Source organism: Odocoileus virginianus, chromosome 2 (assembly GCF_023699985.2).
Source record: "Odocoileus virginianus isolate 20LAN1187 ecotype Illinois chromosome 2, Ovbor_1.2, whole genome shotgun sequence".
Taxonomy (NCBI): domain Eukaryota; kingdom Metazoa; phylum Chordata; class Mammalia; order Artiodactyla; family Cervidae; genus Odocoileus; species Odocoileus virginianus.
The window spans coordinates 43,333,443-43,346,131 of NC_069675.1; the positions used below are offsets into that span (position 1 = coordinate 43,333,443).

General features: G+C 49.4%; 1 protein-coding gene across 7 annotated transcripts in view; it reads left to right on the forward strand.

The window, feature by feature from the left end:
* The first annotated feature begins 1,210 nt into the window (after positions 1-1,210).
* ST6GAL2 (ST6 beta-galactoside alpha-2,6-sialyltransferase 2) overlaps positions 1,211-12,689 on the forward strand; it is an 81,414-nt gene continuing 69,935 nt past the window's right edge. For 2 of the 7 annotated variants that reach the window (XM_070479068.1, XM_020886013.2), the window contains exon 1: positions 2,463-2,550. The gene's annotated coding sequence lies outside the window, so the exon portion shown is untranslated. Of the gene's footprint in view, positions 1,620-1,952; positions 2,034-2,462; positions 2,551-2,969; positions 3,041-3,076; positions 3,216-3,295; positions 3,461-12,689 lie in introns of those variants that run through there. The other 5 variants (XM_070479053.1, XM_070479048.1, XM_020886015.2 and 2 more) reach the window with 5 other exon arrangements.

The following is a 12,689-nucleotide window of genomic DNA, read 5'->3' on the forward strand; positions in this document are numbered from 1 at the left end:
GGACTCGCAGGCTTCAGTAGTTTTAGTTTCACACGTGGGGTGGTAGTTTCTGCTCACTTAGTTGCCCTGTGGCAAGTGAGGTCTTCCCTGACCAGGAATCAAACCCGTGTCCCCTGCACTGGCAGGCAGATTGTTATTCACCACGCCACCAGGGAAGTCCCTGAGCTCTACTCTTAACATAAACCGGAAAGGTAGGTACCCTTCAGCGCATTATGCAGAAGAGAAAATCAAGGCCCATAGAGTGTGGGACCTGCCAGCGTCTCTCGGGGCAGTGGTCTCCCATCTTTCTGGCACCAGGAACTAGTTTCTTGGTTTCCTGAAAGGCAATTTTCCCACGGATTGGAGAGGGGGATGGCTCATGATTATTCAAGCATGTTACATTTATTGGGCACTTTATTTCTACTGCTTTACACCAGCTCCACCTCAGATACTCGGGCACGCGAACTCGGAGGTTGGGAACCCCTCTGTCGGGGAACAAGGGGTGGATTTTTCTGCATTACTCCCATCCCCACCAGGCCCAGGATCCTATCACGTCACGTTCTTGTAGCCATATTGTCGGTGTTTCACATTCATCAAAACACTTTTCTCTAAACCCATATGACACACGATCCCTTCACTGCAAGTCCTCCCAACTCCAGGTGACAGAACATCACCACAACTGGGGAAACACAGGGGGAGCGTTTTTGGCCCCCACTGTTGATGGAGGGCAGCGCGCCTTGCCCAGTCAGTTTTAGTTGACACCTGGTGATGGTTTAAATTTCTGCAAACTCCCTGAAGGCAGGAAAGAAGTGCTACTCAGCTTCTCTTGTCTACTGCTCCTTCTCCAGCCCAGAATCCCGGAACACAGCAGCCACTCAGTAAATACTGAATGGATTGGATATCCAGCTCATTGTTTTCTTCTAAAAACCCTGAATTAGGTCAATGAATGTACATACGAATTTTAAAATAGTGTATTTAGTGAAGGATTTGTGTCTCCAAACTGCCAGCTCCTACTGGGACCCAGGATGGAGGGCGGCGGGGTTGGGGGGAGGTAATCTGTCCCTCTGAGACGGCCACTACCTGGTGGATCCCCCAACTCCACCCCAACAGCCCTCTGGGGCCGCCGGAGGACTACAGGGTGGGGAGCTGCCTACCGCCTCCGTCGCGCACGCGGGGAGCGTGTTGAAGTTCAAAGGCGCGTGTTTACCAGCAAACAAAGCGCGTCGTGGTCTTGGTCCCAGGGACCAGCTGCGGTCCCCTCAGAAGGGACGAGGGCCGCGGCGACAAATGGACATTCCGCGGGCTGGCAGAGGGACATCCGATCTGCCGCCCCACCCCCGGCTCCGGCGCCGGTTTTCCGCGCGCCGGGCCAGCAGCCTGGGGGCCGCGGTCCGGAGAACTTTGCCGGCCCGGCGAGGATGGCCGGGCAGACTGTGCATTAGGGAATTCCCAGGGGCAGGTGGCTACTCCCGCTGCAACCCCGACCCTTAGCGCCTCCGAGGAGCTCCCGGGAGCGAGGGCCGAGCAGGGGTGCGGAGCCGCCGAGCGGGCGGAACAAAGGGAGCCGCTGGCCGGGAGGATGCTGCGCTCGCTCCCCTGCGCCCCACCCGGCCCGCTCCGGGGCGCTGCCTCGCGTGCAGGTAGCCCGGCCTTCGGCGCCGCGAGAGGGTGTGTCGGAGCGGGGCTCACAAAGACTCACTTCCGCGGAGCCAGGCGCCCTGACCCTGGCCCCGCAGCTCACAGCAGGACCTAGTCCGTGCAACCCCGCCGTCGGCCAGGCCCGAGTGCCCGCGGCTGCGGCGCGCGGTGCCGGGCGGAGCCCGTGCAGGTGACCCTCGGAGGACCGGGGCTGGCTGGCAGCGGCGGCGGGGACAGGCGTGCCTTTACAGGCCGCCGAGACACCCCAGTCTACGATCACTCTGTGCCACCAGCGGGGCACGGCTCGCAGCCGGGGAGCGCCCACCTTGTACCCCTTGCGCCACCGCCTCTAGGCAGCGGGGCCAGGCAGTGGGGAGTGGTCGCGGAACTTGCCGAGGCCAGCTGCCGCCCGCTAGGTGAGCCCGGCAGCGAGGGGAGGCCGGAGGAAGCCGCCGAGGCGGAGGGGCGGGGGGCAAGGGGTGGGCGCTGGGGAGCGCGGGGCGGGGCGCGACGCAGGCTCTGCACGGGGGCTGGGAGCAGGGAGCCGCCGCCTGGAACAATGAGGCGCGCGGCGCGGGCTGAGCGCAACACCGCGCCGGCCGGGAGGCCGAGCCCCCCGTGCTCGCTTTCGCAGCCCAGCACCGAGCGATCAGGACCGGAGGAGACCCCGCCGGTCGCCCGGGACGCGAGCGCAGGCCGCCGGGTCTCTGAGGCGGCGCCGGGAGGCTGCTCGGCGGAGGCGGGCGGCCGCTGCGGGAGCCGCTGAGCTGCGCGCGCGTCTGGCGCCCGGGCCCCGGCTCTCGGCTCCAGTCGGTGCGATTGTTGGAGCGCGTGGCGCGCGCCCGAGCGGCCGCGGGAGAAGAAGATGTGACTTGCTCGTCCCCGACTCCACGCCTCGGGGTCGGGCGCCGGGAGGCGCGGAGTAAGGAGAAGGTGGGCGACCGAGGGCTCGGGGTCGGGCGGTGTCAGGCGGCTGCCGCTGAGTCGCCGGAGCCCGGGTGCACCTCGGCACCGAGTTAGACTCGGCGACCCTCTCCCAGACCTGTGGTGGGGTGTGGGGGAACGCTAAAGACAGTTTTGGGGGGAGAAGCAGGAAATTCCTCGAGAGGTGAGCCCACCGGAAGGCTTGCGCTCTGGAGATAGGAGGACACAGTGTGCCCCGATTACTCTGACCCTGATCTTTAATTTTGACTCTGGAAGGGGCTCGAGGTCTTTAATTGTCTTCTCGACCCCACCCGCAGGCACAACTGCGTTTCTTAAAGCCTGATCTCTAGTTTTCTGTAGCTGAAACGTTTGGGGCAGAAGGATCTTGTGAATCCTGAGCAGTGGGGCTGTTCGTTCTTGCGCACTGGCGCGAGGAGGGTGGCTTCAGAGTTGTCCCACTTTCCACCGTGTACCGAAAGGAGATTTGTGGCATTCGTGGGTACGGAATGCATCGTCCATCTCATTCGGATTTCGCGATGCAGGGGGTTGGAGCGGAGTGAAACTCCTGGCTGGAGCGAAGCGGCTGCTCCCTCCTTCCAGAGAGATTCGAATAGCTGTTTCAGAAGCCGTGCTTTCCAGGAATTTAAATGAGACTTTTTTCGAACGCCTTCCAGGTCTCTCCCCCTGGTACCGTGTTTGTTTTGTCAGGCTGAACTTTCAAAGCTGTTTTATAATCCGAGAAGCACTTTGGGAGAAGAGTAACGCTTGGCTGGATTGGTTGTGAACGTATTTTTAGTGATCAGGCTGAAAAATTGAGGAGAGGCAAACCATATTTGGTCGGAATCTTTGCTTTGTGTGCGGTTGGCGTTCTGACCGGGAAGGGGCCAGCTGATCCCCACCTCGGTCTGCTGTCTGCTTGGTGAGGACATTGCTGGGGCACTCGAAAAGCATTTTAAGTACTTTCTGCACATTTTAAAGCCTAGGGCGGGTTACTCGATAGTTACTTTTTTTTTTTTTTTTGAAATTTTGGTTGACATACTTTGCCATATGGAAATAAAATTCATGACCCGTGGGTTGCATAAATTGAAATGCTGATGTTGCAAACTTGGGGTTGACGTTTTCTTTTAAAAGGATAAATGATGTGTGGCCTTGAGCTTATTTTTACCCGCTATTTTTCTGAAACTGGCAACCAAAATTTTTCCAACCCTTGAAGGCTCGCATTTCCCACTAATGCATCAGGAAAACTGTTGGCAGTAGGGAGTGGGGAGTGCTGGAAACTAATGGAAGAATTGCCTTGAATTTTACAGCTGAGTTTAAGAAAAGTCACTCAAACATGTTGGAATTCTTGATAAAATTTTTGTTGTGAGTGAGGTAAACTGGGGTATTCCTTTCTGCTTGGTGCAGGTGCAGCTTCTGGAGTTTTTTACTAAATCTCTGTAGAGACTGTGTAATAAGTCTCAGCTCTTAGTGGGGTTCTGAGCCCCACAGTTCAGACAAGAAGGGCAGAAGGTGGGAGAGAGCTCAAAGCAGAAAGCAGCATTTGGTGAGTGTAGTAAGTGGTAACTGCGATCTGGGAAGTAAAGAGAAAGAATTGGGCATTTAGACTGGAGGATTCAAAGCTGAGATAACTTCACATCTGAAAATATGTGAATGGATTTATTATGTAGGGAAGAGCAGGCAGCGGTGCTCAGTCTCTGATGAGGATAATTAAGAGGGAAAGGTTTACTCATGGGTGAACACGTCAGTTGAGTCTGGGGAAGGATTTGTGGCCAGCCTGTGAGATTAAACAGTGAAGTGGTTGCTGAGAAATTCCTGTAGATGTTGTTTCTGGAGCTCTTTTTTTCTGAGATTCTCCTTTTCCTGAGATGATGCAGTGTGTGAATGCTTATACTAACTGGAGTTTTATCCTCTGTGTCTACAGTTTATCCAAGTGTTTCTCAGTGCTTAAGTTTTTCTACAAATACCAACTTATTTCTATAGTTTTGTACCTATTGCTTAGGTAAGCCAATGACAAGTTCCTTTCCAGAAACTTGGAGATATTTGCCCTTTGAGAACATTCTAATTAATGTCTGGATTTGGTGTCTCATTCTTGATGCTTTTGCATAAAAAATGTCTTATGCATTAATAATTGGAACAGCCTTTGTTTTAATACTCACCTAAGTATACAGTGTTTTTTCTCCCTCCTGGATCTTCTATTGTATCATCTTAATTTTTAATTGCTTAAATTAAGTGAACTACTTTACTCTTCTTGCTTAGCAAAGATAGTGCCTTCAAGGTAGGTGTATGTCAAGCTTTGCAATTTTAATCATTGAACACTCCTTTAAAAAGAACTAGGGGAAAAAAAAAAAATGAGGGGATTAAAATGACAACTGACAGTAAGAGAAATAATTACATAGAATCAGATACTAATTTTGGAATCGGGACTGTGCAGGTGTAATTTACACAGCAGTTTTCAGTGTTCTTAACAGGTTGGTGTCAAAGTCCAAACCCTGAGTGTGCTGGAAGAGGTGACCAGCTACTCTTATGCATAAACATCGGACTGTGGATTACTCCATCTGCCATTTTTCTACTTTTGAGCGATTTATGTGTAAACATGGGGCTTGGGCAGAAGCATGGATTTTTTATGACTCTTACAAAATTCCATCCTGATCTTAAACTCTAAGCCATATCCCGCCCCCCTAAATTGATGGGGAAGAAATGCAATTCAAAATGCATGGAACACACCTGGCCTGTGGGTGAAGTGGTGGCCCTAATGTAAAGGGTGTGGGACTGGCCTGAGCAGCTCTGAGCCAGTAGTTTGGTCCAGCCCTCATGTCCATCCTAGACCTGCCACTTGGTAAAAGCTAGGTTTCCCCCAGTGGTCTGCCTACTGTCTTCTCTTGGCCATAGGCAGGTTCCGGTCTGCCTTCCAGCACCAAGTTCCTCCTGCTTTGGCGTGGCATTGCCCAGTGGATGGAATGACATCAGAGCACCACCACACACTCTCGGGGACTTGTCTGAACAGACCTGTCCATACCCCTCCTCCTTTCCGCTGCCCACTGTGGTCTTCTCCAGGAAAGAATCCCCAATTCCAGGCTGATGTTTTTTCTAACAAGTGTGAGGGTTGGGGTAGCAGTTTTGCACTGGACTTTCTCAGAGAATGAAGCAGCAAGGAAACCTCTTGGTCCCGAGTCCTGTAGGGACCTGCGTGGTTTTCAGGGCTGCCAGATGAAGACTCAGGTTAAACTCTCTCCAAGGTGTCCTCCAGCATGGGGATTGCGTGGAATGGATAATTGTGTTTTCTGGCATATCGAAAAGCTGATTCCCCTGCTCAGAAGAGAAGGAAACTTTAGTTATCCATAATGAACATCCCTTACAACAGCCCATAGTCCTGGGGAGAGCAGTGATGCCAAGAATAATCAGAGCCTCTGCTTTGAGACTTTTCATGCCCTACCCTGCTCTTATGTCTGCACAGGGCATCAGGGGCACCTTGGCCACAACCTGGGCCATGCTATGAGACTGAGCTCAGAAGGAAGAGGTGGCTGCCTCAAGAGTGAGAACAGAGCTGGGATTTGAACTTGGCCTTGGGTGTCTCCAAATGCAGATGACACCACCTTGAGGGAAGAAAGGAACTGAGGAACCTCTTGATAAAAGTGAAAGAGGAAAGTGAAAAAGTTGGCTTAAAACTCAACATTCAAGAAACTAAGATCATGGCATCCGGTCCCATCACTTCATGGCAAATAGATGGGGAAACAGTGGAAACAGTGACAGACTTTATTCTCTTGGGCTCCAAAATCACTGCAGATGGTGACTGCAGCCATGAAATTAAAAGACACTTGCTCCTTGGGAAAAAAGCTATGATCAACCTTGACAGCATATTACAAAGCAGAGACATTACTTTGCCAACAAAGGTCCATCTAGTCAAAGCTGTGGTTTTTCCAGTAGTCATGTATGGATGTGAGAGTTGGACCATAAAGAAAGCTGAGCACCAAAGAAGTAATGCTTTTGAACTGTGGTGAAGAAGACTCTTGAGAAGGGACTGCAAGGAGATCAAACCAGTCGATCATAAAAGAAATCGGTCCTGAAGATTCATTGGAAGGACTGATGCTGAAGCTGAAGTGCCAATACTTTGGCCACCTGATGCGAAGAACTGACTCATTGGAAAAGACCCTGATGCTGGGCAAGATTGAAGGCAGGAGGAAAAGGGGGTGACAGGATGAGATGGTTGGATGGCATCACTGACTTGATGGACATGGGTTTGAGCAGGTTTTGGGAGTTGGTCAGGGACAGGGAAGCCTTGTGCGCTGCAGTCCATGGGGTAGCAAAGAGTCAGGCATGACTGAGCGACAGAACTGGACTGAACTTGAGTGTCTATAAAGGCCATGCAGCAACATGAGATACCACTCTGAAGAGGAAGGGCACTGACTGGGAGCTCCCAGCCCCTCTGGGTGTGCTGGCTCCAGAAGGTTGTCCAGGCTGCAAGTGCAGAGCCTGGAGCCCGTGTCTTTTGGAACCTGGAGGCAGACTGAAGCTTGAGTTGCAGCTGGAAGGTGGCCCAGGCCGTTTGGGATATCCGGTCATGCAGTAGTAGGATGAAATTCACGCTCACGGGGTATGACAGCAGTGACATTTCCAAAGAAAAATATAAGCTAAGATTCAAGAGAATTACCCCTGTGCTTTGAGACTTCCCCAGTGGCTCAGACAGTAAAGAATTTGTCTGCAATGCAGGAGACCTGGGTTCAATCCCTGAGTTGGAAAGATCCCCTGGAGAAGGGAATGGCAATACCAGCTCCAGTATTCTTGCTTGGAAAATCCCATGGGCAGAGGAGCCTGCCAGGCTACAGTCCACGGGGTCGCAAAGAGTCAGAATCGCTTGAGCAACTAACACATTTTTGAGTTATTGGGTCATTGAACAGTGCAAGCCTAGAAAGTAGCCTCTTGGGATGTTTAGAAATATATCAGCTAAAGCATTAGAGAATATATCGTAAAGAAAAATCCTGCAGTGTCTTGATCAGAAGCCTCTGTTTTCAGAAATTTAAAATTCACATACTTAGTCCTATGCTAGGCTGCTTCTAGGATTTGAGCCTGAGAGGAGAATGCTATATTAACTTCAGAACCATTGGTTTTCTGAGTTCAAATTATACAAATTTTTCAAGTACAAGTTCTTGCATGTTGCTAATTATTGTGGTTTCTAGAATTACTTTCTGGAGTAGGAAATGGCAAACGGTATTCTTGCCTGGGAAATCCTATGGACAGAGGAGCCTGAAAGTCTACAGTCCATGGCATCACAAAAAAGTTAGCCGTGACTGAGTGACTAAGCATAGAATGACTTGGCTTTAAATTACATTTGGGAAAAGGTAAATCTTGTAGATACCCCAATAGCTTTCATGAATCAAAAATTAATATGAAAAGTAGCTTCCTTGAAAGTCTATTGATGGCTTTTTTGCAGTGTGTTAAAACCTGTATTTGTACCTCTGGCCACAGATGGGTAGGAAAAAGTGCAATTAATACAGAATTTGTTTTCTAAGTGATACAGTTAATCCAATGACAATGTCAGACTCTAGGTGCATGATTAAATGAGTGAATTTGCTTTTCCTATTAGAAGAAGGGTCTTACTATATAAATTATATTTTACAATTGGGAAAATTATACCCCTGAGAAGTCCCAGTACCAAAAAAAAAAAAGGAGGACTGTCTTTTAAAAGACGACACAAGCACACACACACATTGGCACACCCTCACACACACTCACACTTAAATATGGGAGGAACACATCCCGGGACTGATGTGACTTTATGTCAGATATGAGGAGAGAAAATGTGAATCATGACAAGTAAACATTCCTGGCTGGGATTCACAGCTGCTGAGAAACAAACTCAGGATCAGAACCCTGGCTTTCTGACCTGGAGAACACTCTTCTTCCTGTATCAGGGATCTCTGGAGAATTCCACAGTATCAGTGGGGTAGGAAGATCTCAAAAATATTTAGGGTTTAAACTGCACTCTTAGCTTATTATAAGTAGACCATGTGTTAGAGAAAGAAATGGCAATTCACTCCAGTATTTTTGCCTGGAGAATTCCATGGACAAAGGAGCCTGGCGGGCTACAGTCCAGGGGGTCACAAAAGAGTCGAACATGACCGAGCGACTGCACAACAGCAAAGACTGCATGTGGGAGCGTGCACTTTTTTCTCTGTGTGTGCAGTGTGAGGGTTCTTATAGCATCAGCATCTTCAGGTACCCGGGTAGGTGCAGGATGTGTTTCATCCTTGGGCCCAGATCCTGCAGTGGCAGCTCCAGCAGGGTGTCTAGGGTGCATCTAGGGTGCTAGGCTGGGCCAGGCGACTGGACTCCTGGCATCAAAACTCAAGTTCCCTGCGGGGGGAGGTAGATTCAGAACAAGATTAGAGGAGGAAAGTCAGGTGTGTGCGAGTGTGTGCTTGCTTTATACTGTGTTTTTACATGGTGGATGAAAGCAGGACTGAGGGTTGCAGTAAGATATTTCAACATTCTCCTTGTTTATCCTGTGTGCTTGCCAAGGACATTTTTGCTTAAAGTCAAGTACCTTGGGATGTCCAGTCACCTGTGTACCTCAAAACCAAGTGTCCTTCCTTTGGTGTCTAGCAGTTTGTAGGGTGAACAGAATGCAGGGGCTGTCACGGGCCCCCTTGCTTGTGTGGGGAGAACAGGGGACAGATGGTAAAGTTTACACCAAGATACACAAAAGTGAAAGTGTCAGTCGCTTATTTGTGTCTGACTCTTTGCAAACCCATGGACTGCAGCCTGCCAGGCTCCTCTGTCCATGGGATTCTCCAGGCTAGAATACTGGAGTGGGTTGCCATTGCCTTCTCCAGGGGATCTTCCCCACCCAGGGATTGAACCTGGGTCTCCCGTATTGCAGACAATTCTTTACCAACTGAGAAAAACCTCGAGCATCTGATGATATCCAGGTGCCAGGATAGTGACATCATGGAACACATCAGGTCTGGAGCAGGCCTTCCTTTTCTCACATTTTGCTAGCTACTTTAGGAAGTCAGACTTAAACCATTCAGCCCTATTATTTGTATGCCTCCCTGAATCTCACAGAGAACACCTGAAAAGCGCCTCTCTTTACATAATGATCCCAGATGTGGTTGGGCATCTTTGTTCCTTTCTTTAACAGAGCATTCAGAAGTGAGGGACATGTGTAGTTGGCTGGTAATTAGTAAATAAATTGGGTAGGACCTTCCCAGGGAGAGTTTACAAAAGCACTCATCTCGGCTTCATAAACGTATCAAATCCTAACAATCAGAGCCACACACATTAGCAGCCCCTGGTGGGATAATAAGGCTGGTCCTCAGGGATGGGCTGGTGGTGGTTGTGGTTGGGCTGCATTTTTTTCCTGCTTGTGCATGAACAGATATTAAATTTGGGGAAGGTCCCTGGACGAGAAAGTATAAAATCTCAGCTGGCCACAAAGAATTGTAAGTGCAGTGCTTTGACTCTGAGCTCTGGCCCACCCAGTGCAGGTGGAGAAGGTAACAGACACCTTTGGTGAGAAGCCAGAGATGTTCTGTGCTGTGTCCCCACTGGTGTGTCACCCCTGGCCTGAGCGTCACACATGGCCATTACGCGTTCTGACAGCACTCCCTGCAGGAGACAGCCACCCAGACTGAGGGCATCTTCCCGGGACGGAGGGTCAGCTGCATTTGGAGTCATGAAGAGTTTATATGGCGTTTCCTGTATTTTGCAAGCATCTTCCCAGACTACATCCTCTATGTGCTAAGCGCTCTGCACTGCTTTCCCAAAAGATCAAGTGAGGGCTCAGGGCAGCCGTGGGTGAGTCAGTTAATTAAAGGGACTCTTTCCATTACTATGAACCCATACTAGAATGAAAATAAAGACTGTCACCAGTGGTTGAAGTTAGGGACTTCAAGTGATTCTTCGTGGTAAATAGAACATTGCAGGAGTTTAATGAAAGCATATGGAGTTTAAAAAAAAAAAAAATACATGGAGCGCTTGAATAAACTGTTCTTGCTCCATTTAAGTATGCTTAAGATCCAAGGGATGACTTGCAAGTGAACAGAGAGGAACCTAAGCTTGGCTTTCCTCTCACCCAAGGAAGTCATTTTAAATCGCTTTCATAATCCAGTTAAGTGGATTTTAATGACAGCATGTGTGTTGGTCGTTAGCAGCCACGTTGCTGCCTGTGGCATTGCAGCAGTTCCGTCCGGTGACAACCCCCAGCACCACCACCACTCGGCATCTCCACAAAGTCTCACAGACCCAGGTCTGTCCTGGACATACCCACCTGGCAAAGGAAGCTCTTTGGAGGAACCTCCATCTGCTTTTGGGCTTCCTAGGTGGCGCTAGTGGTAAAGAACCCACCTGCCAGTGCAGGAGATGTAAGAGACGTGGGTTCAATCCCTGGGTTGGGAAGATTCCCTGGAGGAGAGCATAGCAAATCACTCCAGTATTCTTGCCTGGAGATTCCCATAGGCAGGCTCCCATAGAGGAGCCTGGCGGACTATAGTCCATGGGGTCACAAAGAGTCAGACCTGACTTAGCACTGCACCATCCACTGTCATAGGCCTGGGTTGACTCCCACAGCATTCAGTGCTACTGCTATTTGTGGTAATAAGTTAAAATTGAAAATCTGTGAAAATGTTTCCATTTTGTGAAGGACCTTAGCTCTCTGCACACCCTCCAGCCCTTTTAATTTTCCTCATGAGTCACGCTGTGCCAACTTAATGAGGTTTGCATTACCAGTTGGTTTCTCTGCACTTTTTAATTATGTTGTTGTCCTGGACAAGGTCTTTGATAACTGGAAGTGGGTAGAAAATTCTCTTACTGGGTTCTGAAATTCTGATGCCAGTCAGGAAGGCCTAAGCCTGTGATCATACTAGCTCACCAACTTGTTCTGTGTTCTTCTGGGAATTCAGAACCATGGGTTATTGAAGCTGGTTTCTAGTGGATCCCAACATTTCAGGAGAGGATGTGAACTCAACCTTGACCTTTGCAGTGGGCTGAGTGTTTTGCTTGTTTGTTCAGTTTTCTTTTTTTCCAACTGCTTTGGACTGCTTGAGAAGATTTACTCTCAGGCAGAGAACCTCAAAGTCAAGACAATTTTGTGGCTTCCTTGAAGCTGATGATGAATAATTCAGATCTTACAAGAGGTCCTGCCTTTCCCTTGTTTGTGCTGTGTGTGTGCTCAGTCATGTCAGGCTCCTTGCAACCCCATGAACTGTAGCCCTCCTGGCTCCTCTGTCCATGGGATTCTCCAGGCAAGAATACTGGAGTGGGTTGCCATTCCCTTCTCCAGGGGATCTTGCTGACCCAGGGATTGAACAGTTCTCCTGCATTGTAGGCAGATTCCTTACCACCTGAAACACAAGCAAACCTGACAAACAGGTAAATAAAGATTCTCTGTCTCCCAGGAGTGGAGGCCAGGTGCCTGCTCTATCCAGCTGAGCTGCATATCAGGATGGGTGAGAGGTGACGGCTGTCAGGGGAGGGGATCCCCTTGGCCTTTGGGGGTCTGCAGCTTCAGCCTCATAGAGAGGATCATAGAAAAAGCAAGAGCGTTCCAGAAAAACATCTACTTCTGCTTTATTGACTATACCAAAGCCTTTGACTATGTGGATCACAGCAAACTGTGGAACATTCTTCAAGAGATGGGAATACAGACCACCTTACCTGCCTCCTGAGAAGTCTGTATGCAGGTCAAGAAGCAACAGTTAGAACCAGACATGGAACAATGGACTGGTTCCAAATTGGGAAAGGAGTACGTCAAGGCTGTATATTGTCACCTTGCTTATTTAACTTCTATGCAGAGTACATCATGTGAAATGCCAGGTTGGATGAAGCACAAGCTAGAATCAAGATTGCTGGGAGAAATATAAATTACCTCAGATATGCAGATAACACTACGTTTATGGCAGGAAGCAAAGAGGAACTGAAGAACTTTTTGATGAAAGTGAAAGAGGAGAGTGAAAAAGCTGGCTTAAAACTCAACATCCAAAAAACTAAGATCATGGTATACAGTCCCATCACTTCATGGCAAATAGATGGGGAAACAGTCACAGACTTTATTTTCTTGGACTCCAAAATCACTGCAGATGGTGACTGCAGCCATGAAATTAAAAGACATTTGTTCCTTGGAAGAAAAGCTATGACCAACCTAGATAGCATAT